We start from the raw sequence: 15628 nt of genomic DNA, 5'->3' as shown, positions 1-15628 counted from the left end.
AGAAGAGAGATTGGAGTATTGGGTAATAACAAAATTACTCCCAGTGAAGGAGTTAGTAAGTCACAAGCCTTCCACAGGTGTGTACTTGCTTAGTCTCCTCTTGTTGGTTCCTCAATACAGATTCCCTGCTTTGACATGAACAGCACTGGATAGGCTCTCTACTGGTCACAGTCTGTCTGCAGTGGGCAAGCACAGTAGAATGGGTGCATCTCAAGGTAAGTGAGCAATTACATGCAATCACATTGCCCTAAGGCAATTAGCAGGTACACTATTCATGGGGTACATCATAGCCAGGGGACATAACATTATACAAAGACTACCACTTTCTCCCTAGACTTTTTATACAATCTAGTGGGTTATATGAGAAAGTTTAACAGGCTTAAAGGGACACTGAACCCAAAAATTTTCTTTCATGATTCAGATAGAGCATGACATTTTAAGCAACTTTCTAATTTACTCTTATTATCAATTTTTCTTCATTCTCTTGCTATCTTTATTTTAAAAGCAGGAATGTAAATCTTACAGCCAGCCCATTTTAGGTTCAGCACCATGGATAGCGCTTGCTTATTGGATGCTTACATTTACCCACCAATAAGCAAGCATAACCCAGGTTCTCAACCAAAAATGGGCCGGCTCCTATGCATCACATTCTTGCTTTTTAAATAAAGATAGCAAGAGAACGAAGAAAAATTGATAATAACAGTAAATTGGAAAGTTGTTTAAAATTGCATGCCCTATCTGAATCATGAAAGTTTAATTTTGACTAGACTGTCCTTGATAGTAGTGTGCCTCTGAAATCTTCAACGTCTCTCCTCAGAGGCCAAGAACAAAACTGGAGAGGGAAAGGAAGTGGGAGGGACAAAAGCTCTATGAGGGACTATCATCAGCTTAGAAAGAAAATAAAAAATTAAAAAGGTAAAATCCATTTAAATAGATGAATGATAGATATTGCAATGATTTCTATAAAGTTTGTGCCATTGCTTAGAACAATGAAACAATATGTTTAATATCTCTTTAATCAGAATTGGTTTAATCCTTATAGCTTCAAACTTAAAGGTTTACTTTTCAAGCCTCAGGCATAGAGCTTTCGTACACTATTCCTAAAGTGGATGGTGTTATCTCCACTTTAACGAAGCGGAACAGCTGTCGGTATTGCTTGTGTGGCTGCAGCCTTTACTCTATGGTGTGAAAATCTATATGATGACTGATCAGATGATTCTGTTGAGGAAGATTTTCACATTTGGTTGAAACTCATAAGATCTGCTAATGCCTTCATTTGTGATGTGCTTTTTAATCAAGGTTAATGCTAAAAATGTAGCATTGGCTGTTCTGAGCAGAAGAGACTTGTGATTGGAATTATAGTCAGTTGACATTGTTTCTAAATCTAGTCTTTATCTCAAAAAATGTGCCTGGTCTAGATGCCATATATGTTCTACTGTGACAGGAGGTAAAGGAGAGCTTCTCCCTTTGGACAAAAAGTTTAACCCCTTAACGACCGAGGACGTGCAGGGTACATCCTCAAAAAAAAGTCAGTTAACAACCAAGGACGTACCCTGCACGTCCTCGGTCTGCAAAGCAGCTGTAAGCGATCCTGCTCGCTTCCAGCTGCTTTCCGGTTATTGCAGTGATGCCTCGATATCGAGGCATCCTGCAATAACCTTTTTTAGCCATCCGGTGCAGAGAGAGCCACTCTGCGGCCCTCTCTGCACCGGACATCAGCGGCTAAATCCGTTGGTGGGTGGGAGCCGGTGAGGGAGGCGGGTGGTGGCCATCGATGGCCCTGTTGATGTGGAGGGGGGCGGGATCGTGGGAGGGGATGACCGCGCGCGTGCACGGGAGGGCGGGGGCGGGCGCGAGCACAGGGAAGGGAGCGGGTGAGAACCACTACACTACAGAAAAATTATGTATTAAAAAAGTGTGGAAAAATTGGGGGATATAAGTATATAAAAATACATTAGTCTGGGGGTGGGGGTTGGTCTGTGTAAGGGGGGGAAGCTACACTACAGAAAAAGCACCAAAAAAAATAAAAAAAATTTTGCAAACTGTGTACTGGCAGACAGCTGCCAGTACCCAAGATGGCTCCCAAGAAGGCAGAGGGGGAGGGTTAGAGAGCCGTTTTGGGGGGGATCAGGGAGGTTGGGGGCTAAGGGGGGATCCTAAAAAGTAGCATATGCTAAAAACAGAATTTATGCTTACCTGATAAATTTCTTTCTCCAACGGTGTGTCCGGTCCACGGCGTCATCCTTACTTGTGGGAATATTCTCTTCCCCAACAGGAAATGGCAAAGAGAGCACAGCAAAAGCTGCCCATATAGCCCCCCCTCTGGCTCCGCCCCCCAGTCATTCGACCGACGGTTAGGAGAAAAAGGAGAAACTATAGGGTGCCGTGGTGACTGTAGTGTATAGAGAAAGAAATTTTTCAAACCTGATTAAAAAACCAAGGCGGGCCGTGGACCGGACACACCGTTGGAGAAAGAAATTTATCAGGTAAGCATAAATTCTGTTTTCTCCAATATTGGTGTGTCCGGTCCACGGCGTCATCCTTACTTGTGGGAACCAATACCAAAGCTTTAGGACACGGATGAAGGGAGGGAGCAAATCAGGTTACCTAAACGGAAGGCACCACGGCTTGCAAAACCTTTCTCCCAAAAATAGCCTCCGAAGAAGCATAAGTATCGAATTTGTAAAATTTGGCAAAAGTGTGCAGAGAAGACCAAGTCGCTGCCTTACATATCTGATCAACAGAAGCCTCGTTCTTGAAGGCCCATGTGGAAGCCACAGCCCTAGTAGAGTGAGCTGTGATTCGTTCAGGAGGCTGCCGTCCGGCAGTCTCATAAGCCAATCGGATGATGCTTTTCAGCCAGAAAGAAAGAGAGGTAGCAGAAGCTTTTTGTCCTCTCCTCTTACCAGAGTAAACGACAAACAAAGATGAAGTTTGTCTGAAATCCTTTGTTGCGTCTAAATAGAACTTTAAAGCACGGACCACATCTAAATTGTGTAACAAACGTTCCTTCTTTGAAACTGGATTCGGACACAGAGAAGGAACAACTATTTTCCTGGTTAATATTCTTGTTGGAAACTACTTTTGGAATAAATTATAGAAAATTAAATTAACACTTTATTAACAAATATGCAAAAACAAACATTACCATAGGTAGATACTATAGTTCAAAAAGAGTCTGGGTATAATTCCTTCCAGTCCCCACAAATAGGATTTAAGCAATACAGTATCTATCTACAATTTAAAAAAAGATACTATAAAGGCCATAAAGAAACATGGGAATTCCACTACCAGTTTCTATGAGTCAGTTGCCTTTAAATAGCATCTATATTAAAAATAAGGGCTATAGAGTCTGTAATGGCGTGTAATTATAATCAGCTTGTATTAGAAAAATCAAAAAAGGTAGGGTGCTTAGTGATTCACAATCAATCCAATTCCCAACAGTATTCACACTGTCTATAAAGCTGTGCGCTCAAAGGCGTCCTCCTACCTGCGTACCGCTCTGATTTAACAGAGTCGGCCAATTTCTGACTGAATTCCCTATATACAATATCTATATGTCACACACACATCGCAGCATACAATGTCTAGCATATGCCCCAATAAGAGCTGCAACGTTATCCCCAAATTTTAGCAACAATTGTATCCAAGGCGGATATTCCGCTCGTGTATGCTATGTGATTGTTAGCAACCACGCTCAAAACAGACTCCGCCCGCCGACGCGTTTCCGTCACTGTAACGTGACTTCGTCAGGGCATGATGAACTATAGTATCTACCTATGGTAATGTTTGTTTTTGCATATTTGTTAATAAAGTGTTAATTTAATTTTCTATAATTTATTCTAATAATGAGTGTATAATTCTACACTTGGCTTAAATGCCAAAATCCCCCCATTCTCCCTAAACTATAACATGGAAACTACTTTTGGAAGAAAACCAGGCTTGGTACGCAAAACGACCTTATCTGCATGGAACACCAGATAGGGTGGATCACACTGCAAAGCAGATAATTCAGAAACTCTTCTAGCAGAAGAAATAGCAACCAAAAACAGAACTTTCCAAGATAGTAACTTAATATCTATGGAATGTAAAGGTTCAAACGGAACCCCTTGAAGAACTGAAAGAACTAGATTTAGACTCCAAGGAGGAGTCATGGGTCTGTAAACAGGCTTGATTCTGACCAAAGCCTGTACAAAAGCTTGTACATCTGGCACAGCTGCCAGGCGTTTGTGTAACAAAGCAGATAAAGCAGAAATCTTTCCTTTTAGAGAACTCGCTGACAACCCTTTATCCAAACCCTCTTGGAGAAAGGAAAGAATCTTAGGAATTTTAATTTTACTCCAGGAGAATCCCTTGGATTCACACCAACAGATATATTTTTTCCTTATTTTATGGTAAATCTTTCTAGTCACAGGTTTTCTGGCTTGGACCAGAGTATCTATCACTGAATTTGAAAACCCACGCTTGGATAAAATCAAGCGTTCAATTTCCAAGCAGTCAGCTGCAGAGAAACTAGATTTGGATGTTCGAATGGACCTTGTACTAGAAGATCCCGTCTCAAAGGTAGCTTCCATGGTGGAGCCGATGACATATTCACCAGGTCTACATACCAAGTCCTGCGTGGCCACGCAGGAGCTATCAGAACCACCGAGGCCTTCTCCTGTTTGATCCTGGCTACGAGCCTGGGAAGGAGAGGAAACGGTGGAAACACATAAGCTAGGTTGAACGACCAAGGCGCCACTAATGCATCCACTAGAGTCGCCTTAGGATCCCTGGATCTGGACCCGTAGCGAGGAACCTTGAAATTCTGACGATAGACGCCATCAGATCCATGTCTGGAATGCCCCATAATTGAGTTAACTGGGCACAGACCTCCGGGTGGAGTTCCCACTCCCCCAGATGGAAAGTCTGACGACTCAAATAATCCGCCTCCCAGTTGTCTACTCCTGGGATGTGAATTGCAGATAGATGGCAGGAGTGATCCTCCGCCCATTTGATGATCTTGGATACCTCTCTCATCGCCAAGGAACTCTTTGTTCCTCCCTGATGGTTGATGTAAGCTACAGTCGTCATGTTGTCCGACTGGAATCTTATGAATCCGGCCTTCGCTAGTTGAGGCCAAGCCCGGAGCACATTGAATATCGCTCTCAGTTCCAGGATGTTTATCGGGAGAAGAGACTCTTCCCGAGACCATAGACCCTGAGCTTTCAGGGAGTCCCAGACCACGCCCCAGCCTAATAGACTGGCGTCGGTCGTGACAATGACCCACTCTGGTCTGCGGAAACTCATTCCCTGAGACAGGTGATCCTGAGTCAACCACCAACGGAGTGAGTCTCTGGTTAACTGGTCTACTTGAATCTGGGGAGACAAGTCTGCATAATCCCCATTCCACTGTCTGAGCATGCACAGTTGCAATGGTCTTAGATGAATTCGAGCAAAAGGAACCACGTCCATTGCTGCAACCATTAGACCTATTACTTCCATGCACTGAGCTATGGAAGGCTGGGGAATAGATAGAAGAACTTGACAAGCCTTTAGAAGCTTTAATTTTCTGACCTCTGTCAGAAAGATCTTCATTTCTACAGAATCTATTATTGTTCCCAGAAAGGGAACTCTTGTAGACGGGGACAGGGAACTCTTTTCCACGTTCACCTTCCACCTGTGAGACCTGAGAAAAGCTAATACAATGTCTGTATGAGCCCTTGATCTGGAAAGGGATGACGCTTGGATTAGAATGTCGTCTAGGTAAGGTGCCACTGCAATGCCCCTCGGTCTTAGAACCGCTAGAAGGGACCCTAGCACCTTTGTGAAGATTCTGGGAGCAGTGGCTAAACCGAACGGAAGAGCGACGAACTGGTAATGTTTGTCCAGAAAGGCGAACCTTAGGAACTGATGATGATCTTTGTGGATAGGAATATGTAGGTACGCATCCTTTAAATCCACGGTAGTCATATATTGACCCTCCTGGATTGTAGGTAAAATTGTTCGAATGGTTTCCATTTTGAACGATGGAACTTTGAGAAATTTGTTTAAAATTTTTAAATCCAGAATTGGTCTGAAGGTTCCCTCTTTTTTGGGAACTACAAACAGGTTTGAGTAAAACCCCTGACCTTGTTCCACTGTTGGAACTGCGTGTATCACTCCCATCTTTAATAGATCTCCTACGCAATGTAAGAATGCCTGTCTCTTTATCTGGTCTGAAGATAAGCGAGACATGTGGAACCTTCCCCTTGGAGGAAGTTCCTTGAATTCTAGAAGATAACCCTGAGAGACTATTTCTAGTGCCCAGGGATCCGGAACATCTCTTGCCCAAGCCTGAGCAAAGAGAGAAAGTATGCCCCCTACTAGATCCGGTCCCAGATCGGGGGCTACCCCTTCATGCTGTCTTGGTAGCAGCAGCAGGCTTCTTGGCCTGTTTACCCTTGTTCCAGCCTTGCATTGGTTTCCAAGCTGGCTTAGCCTGGGAAGCGTTACCCTCTTGTCTAGAGGCTGCAGAGTTAGGAGACGGTCCGTTCCTGAAGTTACGAAAGGAACGAAAATTGGATTTATTCTTAGCCTTAAAAGGCCTATCCCTGTGGGAGGGCATGGCCCTTTCCCCCAGTGATGTCTGAAATAATCTCCTTCAATTCTGGCCCAAAAAGGGTCTTACCTTTGAAAGGAATATTAAGCAATTTTGTCTTGGAAGACACATCCGCCGACCAAGACTTTAGCCAGAGCGCTCTGCGCTCCACAATTGCAAAACCTGAATTTTTCGCCGCTAACCTCGCCAATTACAAAGCGGCATCTAAAATAAAGGAATTAGCTAACTTAAGTGCGTGAATTCTGTCCATGACTTCCTCATATGGAGTCTCCTTATTGAGCGACTTTTCTAGTTCATTGAACCAAAAACATGCCGCCGTAGTGACAGGAATAATGCACGAAATTGGTTGGAGGAGGAAACCTTGCTGAACAAAAATCTTTTTAAGCAAACCCTCCAATTTTTTATCCATAGGATCTTTGAAAGCACAATTGTCCTCAATGGGAATAGTCGTGCGTTTGGCTAGCGTAGAAACTGCCCCCTCAACCTTAGGGACTGTTTGCCATGCGTCCCTCCTTGGGTCGACAATGGGGAACATTTTCTTAAATATAGGAGGTGGGACAAAAGGTATGCCTGGTTTCTCCCACTCCTTAGTCACTATGTCCGCCACCCTTTTAGGTATCGGAAAGGCATCAGGGTGCACAGGGACCTCTAGGAATTTGTCCATTTTGCACAATTTTTCTGGAATGACCAAAGAGTCACAATCATCCAGAGTAGTTAGTACCTCCTTAAGTAGGGCGCGGAGATGCTCTAACTTAAATTTAAACGTCACAACATCAGGTTCTGCCTGTTGAGAAACTTTCCCTGAATCAGAAATTTCTCCCTCCGACAAACCCTCCCTCACTGCCAATTCTGACTGGTGTGAGGGTATGACAGATAAATTATTGTCAGCGCACTCTTGCTCTTCCACTGTATTTAAAACTGAGCAATCACGCTTTCTTTGAAATGCTGGCATTTTGGATAAAATATTAGCTATAGAATTATCCATTACTGCCGTTAATTGTTGCATAGTAACAAGCATTGGCGCACTAGATGTACTAGGTGTCGCCTGCGCGGGCATAACTGGTATTGACACAGAAGGACAGGATGGTGAACTACCCCACTACCTTCATTTGAGGAATCATCTTGGGCAACCTTATTAAATGTGACAGTACTGTCCTTACTTTGTCTGGACGCCATGGCACAATTCTCACATACATTTAAAGGGGGGACCACCTTGGCCTCCATACATACAGAACATGTTCTATCTGAAGGTACAGACATGTTAGACAGGCTTATACAGGCTATTAATGCAATAAAACCGTTTTTAAACAAAACCGTTACTGTCCCTTTAAATGTTAAATAGAGCACACTTTATTTCTGAATGTGTGAAAAACTATGAAGGAACTATCCAATCCTTACCAAATTTGCACCCTAGTGTCTTAATGCTTTGAAAGTATTGCACACCAATTTTCAAGTTTGTAAGCCCTTAAATGAGCAAACCGGAGCTATTTTATCAAATTAACTATTTTAAACCCACTACAGTCCCAGCCACAGCGTTTGCTGTGGCTTCACCTGTCCTTGGGGGTTATTCGCTACAGAAATAAGCCTTCCAGAAACGTTTTTAATGGCCACCGGACCCTCTCACATGAAGCTGCATGCACTGCATCCAGAAGAAACTGCGCATTTAAGGCACGAAAATGAGGCTCTGCCTACTAGAGTGAAAGGCCCTTCCTGACTGGAAAAGGTGTCTAAACGACTGCCTGGCGCTTAAAAACGTTACCAAAGTATTTTCAAGTTTTAAAACACTTCAAACAACATATAAATATTGAATAAAACAATCGATTTAGCCCACAATAGTGTCAACCAGTATATAGCCCATTAATAAGCCTTCATTCTGTTATGAGTCTAAGAAAATGGCTTACCGATCCCAAAGAGGGAAAATGGCAGTCTTCTAGCATTACTAAGTCTTGTTATAAAATGGACTAGTCATACCTTGAGCAGAAAAGTCTGCAAACTGTTCCCCCCAACTGAAGTTCTCTGGGCTCAACAGTCCTGCGTGGGAACAGCAAATGATTTTAGTTACTGCTGCTAAAATCATACTCCTCTTTTAAACAGAACTCTTCATCCTTTTCTGTTTTAGAGTAAATAGTACAAACCGGCACTATTTTAAAATAACAAACTCTTGATAGAAGAATGAAAAACTACAACTAACACCACATACTCTTCACCATCTCTGTGGAGATGCTACTTGTTCAGAGCGGCAAAGAGAATGACTGGGGGGCGGAGCCAGAGGGGGGGCTATATGGGCAGCTTTTGCTGTGCTCTCTTTGCCATTTCCTGTTGGGGAAGAGAATATTCCCACAAGTAAGGATGACGCCGTGGACCGGACACACCAATGTTGGAGAAATGTAAATATGCTAAAAAAAAATATTTAAAAAAAAAAAAAAAACTTATTTTAGTACTGGCAGACTTTCTGCCAGTACTTAAGATGGCAGGGACAATTGTGGGATGGGGGAGGGAAGGGAGCGGTTTGGGAGGGATCAGGGGGTGGGATGTGTCAGGTGGGAGGCTGATCTCTACACTAAAGCTAAAATTAACCCTGCAAGCTCCCTACAAACGACCTAATTAACCCCTTCACTGCTAGCCATAATACACGTGTGATGCGCAGCAGCATTTAGCGGCCTTCTAATTACCAAAAAACAACGCCAAAGTCATATATGTCTGCTATTTCTGAACAAAGGGGATCCCAGAGAAGCATTTACAACCATTTGTGCCATAATTGCACAAGCTGTTTGTAAATAATTTCAGTGAGAAACCTAAAATTGTGAAAAATTTAGCGTTTTTTTTTATTTGATCGCATTTGGCAGTGAAATGATGTCATGAAATATACCAAAATGGGCCTAGATCAATACTTGGGGTTGTCTACTACACTACAGCTAAAATTAACCCTAGAAGCTCCCTACATGCTCCCTAATTAACCCCTTCACTGCTGGGCATAATACACGTATGGTGCGCAGTCGCATTTAGCAGCCTTCTAATTACCAAAAAGCAAAGCTAAAGCCATATATATGTCTGCTATTTATAAACAAAGGGGATCGCAGAGAAGCATTTACAACCATTTATGCTATAATTGCATAAGTTGTTTGTAAATAATTTCAGTGAGAAACCTAAAGTTTGTGAAAAAAGTGAACAATTTTTTTTTATTTGATCGCATTTGGCGGTGAAATGGTGGCATGAAATATACCAAAATGGGCCTAAATCAATACTTTGGGATGTCTTCTATATTAGTGTTCCAATGTAACTAGCGCTAATTTTGAAAAAAAGTGATTTGGAAATAGCAAAGTGCTACTTGTATTTATGGCCTTATAACTTGCAAAAAAAGCAAAGAAGATGTAAACATTGGGTATTTCTAAACTCTGGACAAAATTTAGAAGCATATGTTTTTTTTGGTGGTTGTAGATGTGTAACAGATTTTGGGGGTCAAAGTTAGAAAAAGTGCGTTCTTTTCCATTTTTTTTTATAGTAAATTATAAGATATATAATATATAATACGTGTGGGTACAGTAAATGAGTAAGAGGAAAATTACAGCTAAACACAAACACCGCAAAAATGTAAAAATAGCCTTGGTCCCAAACGGACAGAAAATGGAAAAGTGCTGTGGTCATTAAGGGGTTAAAGTGAATGTCAATTTTGATGCTAAAGTGCCTGGTTTTTAAAAATTTGATTAAAAACAGGGGCACTTTAATTCATCAAAATTTGCATTTCCCTCCTGTTGGAAAAAAACTTACCTTTTACTCTTCACAGAAGCTCCAGCTTCCTCCACCCGTCGCAAAGCCTCTTTCTGGGTCTACAATGAGGAATCCGGCTTCCTCCAATCACAGTGTTGAATCAGACACCGATTTCCCCGGGGGGGAAGCCGTGATTGGAGGATGACCTATCCATCATTTCTGACATCAGAAATGGCTTGCAACAACTGTAGGAAGCTGGAGCTGCTGTGAAGAGTAAAAGGTATTTTTTTTTTAACAACAGGAGTGAAATGTAAATTTTGATGAATTAAAGTGCCCCTGTTTTTAATCAAATTTTTTAAAACCGGGCACTTTAGCATCAAAATTGACATTCACTTTAAGAAAAAAAATAGAGCAGTGAGTTGTTTTAGTTCGGTGTCTTTCGCCAATCAATGAACCAAAAGTCATCTTCTTAGTCAAAGAAACAGGAATTTTCCAGATCTTCTTGAAAGTCAAATTGCATTTGGAACAAGGGTAATCAGTTAACAAGCCTTCTGCCGTTTCTAAACTGCAAGTGCTCTTCAATGTTTATCACACCAGGAACTCATGGGAGTATTAGTTGCAGTATCTGTGTTAGAACAAGGCCAGGGTTTTTACTAAAACCTTTTGTATTGTTCCAAATAAAGAGGGGACTTTAAGGCCTATTCAATATTAATAAGCTCAAATAAGTTTCACATGGTTCCTACTTTCAAGTTCAGGCTATTCTCCCTCTAGTTCAACAGAGACAATATATCTCCCCAATAGATTTGAAGGATGTCTCCCTTCATATTTCTATAAAGATCATCACCAGTTTCTAAGGTTTGCTTTCCTGGCAAACATTTTACGTTTGTTGCTCTATTGGTCTAGATGCTGCTCCTATAATTTTCACAAAGTTTCTGAAGAACTCTTTTGTCTGTAATAAGAGCTCAATGTATTTTGGTGGCTCCATACCTGGATATTATGGTAAAAGCTCCATCTTTTACCTTTAGCAAAATCTCATACCAACAGTAGTTTGTTGCTTCTTTGCAAACATTGTTGGAGAATCAATATTTCTAAGAGTTTATTTTCTCCTCAGAAAAGAGTATCTTTCCTGGAACTCATTATAGACTTAAAGTGACAGTAGACACCAATTTCACATAACAGCAATTAATAGAAAACTACTATAAAGAAGAATATGCACATATACTGATCTAAAATCTAGTATAACACCTTCTAAAAACTTACTTAGAAACTCCCAGTTTAGCATTGTTGAAGAGGTTATGTTGGGACACCCATTGAAAAGGGCTAGGAAAACAAGAAAAAAAGAAAATCCCCCCCCCCCCTTCCCTGCATATGAAAAGACAGATTACACAATTAGGAGCAAGCAGAAGTTTGTAAACGCACATATACATCTAACACTTTGGGGCTTGGTTAGGAGTGTGAAAATCAGCTCAATGTTATTAAAAAATAAGCAAAACTATACATTGCTACAAAAACACTCTCAGATGGGCTATATAAATGGACCATCTACAAAACATTTATGCAAAGAAAAATTGAGCATACAATGTCCATTTAATAACAATGAGACTTTATCAGATCAAAGGAGATAAAGTTACAGACATGTGCAAGTCGTCAGTCAATTTGCAATGCAAAAGTAGCTATATACATGAGGACTGATTATTGCAGCATCCGATGCCATTTACCCAGTTTTACATGAGACCTCTTCAACTTGGCAGGCTATGTCAATGGTATAAGGACTACACCTCTCTTTTTCAAAGGATCCTTTTTTGATTCCTCAACAAAACAATCTTTTTCCTGGTAGATAGATCACCAGTCCATTTCTCTGGGGGCATCCTTTGTCCTAACTTGGACAATAATTAAGACAAATGCAAGTCTCTCAGGTTAGAGTGCAGTATGGGGGTCCAGCAGAGCACGAGTTTAGTCTCCTCTCTAGGCACAGTTAAAGGGAAAGTATACACCAATTTTCATATAACTGCATGTAATAGACACACTACTATAAAGAATAATATGCACAGATACGGATATAAAAATCCAGTAAAAAAACGTTTAAAAACTTACTTAGAAGCTTCCAGTTTAGCTCTGTTTAAAAGGTTACTGGAACTCCCACTGTGGGAAATAGCAGACACTCCCCCCTCCCCTTCCTTTCCATATGAAAAGACCCTTTACACAAACAGAAGCAAGCTGGAGTAGGTATACGTCGGTATTCTCCTAAAAATTTGGGGCTTGCTTAGGAGTCTGAAAATCAGAGCAATGTTATTTAAAAATAAGCAAAACTATCCATCTAAAAAAAAAAATGTATGGGCTATATAAATGGATCATCTACAAAACATTTATGCAAAGAAAAATCTAGTGTATAATGTTGCTTTAACAATAAATATCATCAAGGAGCAACCCGCAGCTCCCTAGCGATGACGGAGGTTTTTCAAATGTTATCTTGGGCAGAGGCCAATCTCTTTACAATTTGTACAATTCATATCCCAGGTGTGAACAACTGGGTAGTAAATTATCTCAGTCACAAATCCCTTTATCCTGAATAGCATCTATACCTGGAAATATTCAGATTTTTAGATTAATGAGTTCTACCAGAGTTAGACATGAACAACAAACTTCCCAGATATTTTGCAAGATCCAAGTATCCACAGGTGGAATGTGTAGATGCTATATCATTTAATTGGTCATTTTTTCTTGTTTTCATTTTTCCTCCAAAAGGTCTGTTGCCAATAGTGTTAGTTTGGATCAAACAAGAGCTCCTATCAGTAATTCTGTTGGCTCCTGCTAGCCACGCAGAACTTGGCTCACGGGTATGGTACAGATGTCCAGTTGTCCTCCATGGTGTCTTCCACAAAGACACAACCTACTGCCTCAAGGCCCCTTTTATGATCAGGATCTCAACTTGAAGGCTTGGAGATTGAACCCCTATTTTTAAAACAAAGAGGCTATTCTGATGCAGTAGTTGATATCTTAATTAAGGCCCAAAAGCCTGTCATAAGAATAATCTATCACAAGATTTGAAAAGTGTTTTTCTTTTCAGATGTTAAAAATAAAAAACCTAGCATTCTTTCTGAATGTCTATAATTGTTCAGTTTGTTTTTTTCAAGAGGACTTAGATAAGGGTTTATTTGATAGCTCTTTAAAATTTCAGCATGTTCTGTATTATTCCACAATAAACTAGCTAAACATCCTAGCATTCAGAGCTTTGTTCAAGCTTTAGTCAGGATAAGACCAGTGATTAAAGGGACAGTAAACCTTAAAAATAATGTTATATAATTCTGCACATAGTGCAGAATTATATAACATTATATTAGCCAAACATTATAAAACATAATTGTACCTTATTAATTTAAAAAAACAAATGCTGTTTCACAGACCCGCTCTCTGCTGAGCGGGTCTGTTAAATTTAGTCAGCGCATCGGGCCACCTGAATAGTCACAGCCCGGCCCAACCGCGCCATAGCACTAAGTGCAGCTCACTCCTGTCACAGGAACGAGCTGCACTTAGTGCTATGGCGCGGTCGGGCCGGGCTGTGACTATACAGCTGGCCCGATGCGCTGACTAAATATAACAGACCCGCTCAGCAGAGAGCAGGTCTGTGAAACAGCGTTTGTTTTTTTAAATTAATAAGGTACAATTATGTTTTATATACATAGTGCAGAATTATATAACATTGTTTTTAAGGTTTACTGTCCCTTTAAATCAATTTCTCATCCTTGGAACCTTAATTTGGTTCTAAGAGTTTTTCAGGTCTCTCCGTTTGAACCCATATATGCTTTGGACATTTAGCTTCAGTTATTTCGTCAAAAGAGTTGCTGAAATGTCTGCTCTTTCTTGTGAGCCTCCTTACTTTGATTTTCACCAAATTAAGGCAGTTTTTTTTATTTTTTTTACTGAAAGCAGTTTCTTCGGATAACTTAAATCAAGATATTGTAGTTCCTTCTCTTTGTACTACTCCACATAATTATAAAATTCTGATTACAAACTACAAATGATTTTAGACAATCCTCTAAATTGTTTATTTTTTTCCCATGTCCATTCAAAGGCAAGAAGGCCACAGCCTTTCTTTAGCTTCTTGGCTAACACTCTTGATTCACAAGGCTTACTTGGAGGCCGGATAGTCTCCCCCAAAACACTTTACAGCCCATTTTCTAGGTCAGTTTCCACTTTCTGGGCTTTATAAAAAAGGAGTTTATTGGACAAATTTGCAAAGTAGCAACATGGTCATCCTTACATAAATTTACTAAATCATATCACTTTTATGTGTTTGCTTCTTCTTAAGTGACTTTTGTGCTACCTAAATTACTTGTGGACTGCACAGTTTGGGTATTAGTTCTCAGAAGTAATAGCAAGTGGACTCTCACCACCTTATAAAAGAAAACAAAATGTATGCATACCTGATGCATTGTTTGTTTCATGGTGATGAGAGACCCACCCATTTTCACTAAATGTACATACATTTTTCACTGGCAGCAGTTCTAGTTTGCACCTCCAAAATAAAAGATCACAATAGTGCAGCAACTTCCACAAAGTTAGATGTCGCAAACTAAGCATACTCACGAGATGTTAATGTATAAAAGGCCTTTTTTTAAAAACATCAACCAGACCTCTCTGGATACAGCTTAAAAAATTATTCAGACAAGCTCAACACGTTTCGGCTATCGCAATAGCCTTTTTTAACAGCACAAGTTAAAACACTATAGAAGCAGTGTAAAACATGCTCTTAGTTTGCGCCATCTAACTTTGTGGAAGTTGCTGCACTATTGTGAGCTTTTATTTTGGAGGTGGAAAGAGCCTGGAGATTCTGAGAACCTGGACAGCTTTATTCCTTGAAAGTGATACAGCGGTGCTAACTTTGCTACATATCTGTCGACTTTATACGGTTTGAGACTATACTTGCTATAACATAAGCAGTTCTAGTTTGCACTTCATTTTCCCTGCTTTTTCCTTTCCTGCCTTTCTACTTCTCCTTGCATGGCTATACATCAGACTAGCATGCCAGAGAGGTGGGAAGGATTAAGTACTCTTGGAATTTTAGGAATCTTTGCCTTCTTCTAGTGGCCAGGAGTTGAATCCCAGGAGTAATGGCTCATAGACTCTCACCACAATGAAAGAAACAAATTTTTGAGTTAAGCATATATTTTGTTTTTTAAAATGTAAACTTCTCTGAGTGAGATATTTCTAGAGTAATCAGTCTAGAAATTCATTTCATGTAATGTTACTAAATGTGAGCCATAAACAAAATAATTTATTGGCGCACAATGTTATTTCCCTATTTAGTGAATGACGTTGCACTGTAATTTCTTGTTAGTG

At 40.5% G+C, this 15628-nt stretch overlaps 1 protein-coding gene across 6 annotated transcripts in view; it reads right to left on the bottom strand.

Annotated features, from left to right (window-relative positions):
• Positions 1 to 15628, bottom strand: part of ACIN1 (apoptotic chromatin condensation inducer 1) — a 448130-nt gene that overhangs the window by 193683 nt on the left and 238819 nt on the right. The gene's annotated exons all lie outside the window — the stretch shown is intronic.

The sequence above is a fragment of the Bombina bombina genome, chromosome 2, assembly GCF_027579735.1.
Source record: "Bombina bombina isolate aBomBom1 chromosome 2, aBomBom1.pri, whole genome shotgun sequence".
Lineage (NCBI taxonomy): Eukaryota > Metazoa > Chordata > Amphibia > Anura > Bombinatoridae > Bombina > Bombina bombina.
Note: the sequence above shows the minus strand (reverse complement) of the source record. Positions and strands in the feature narration are given on the sequence as shown.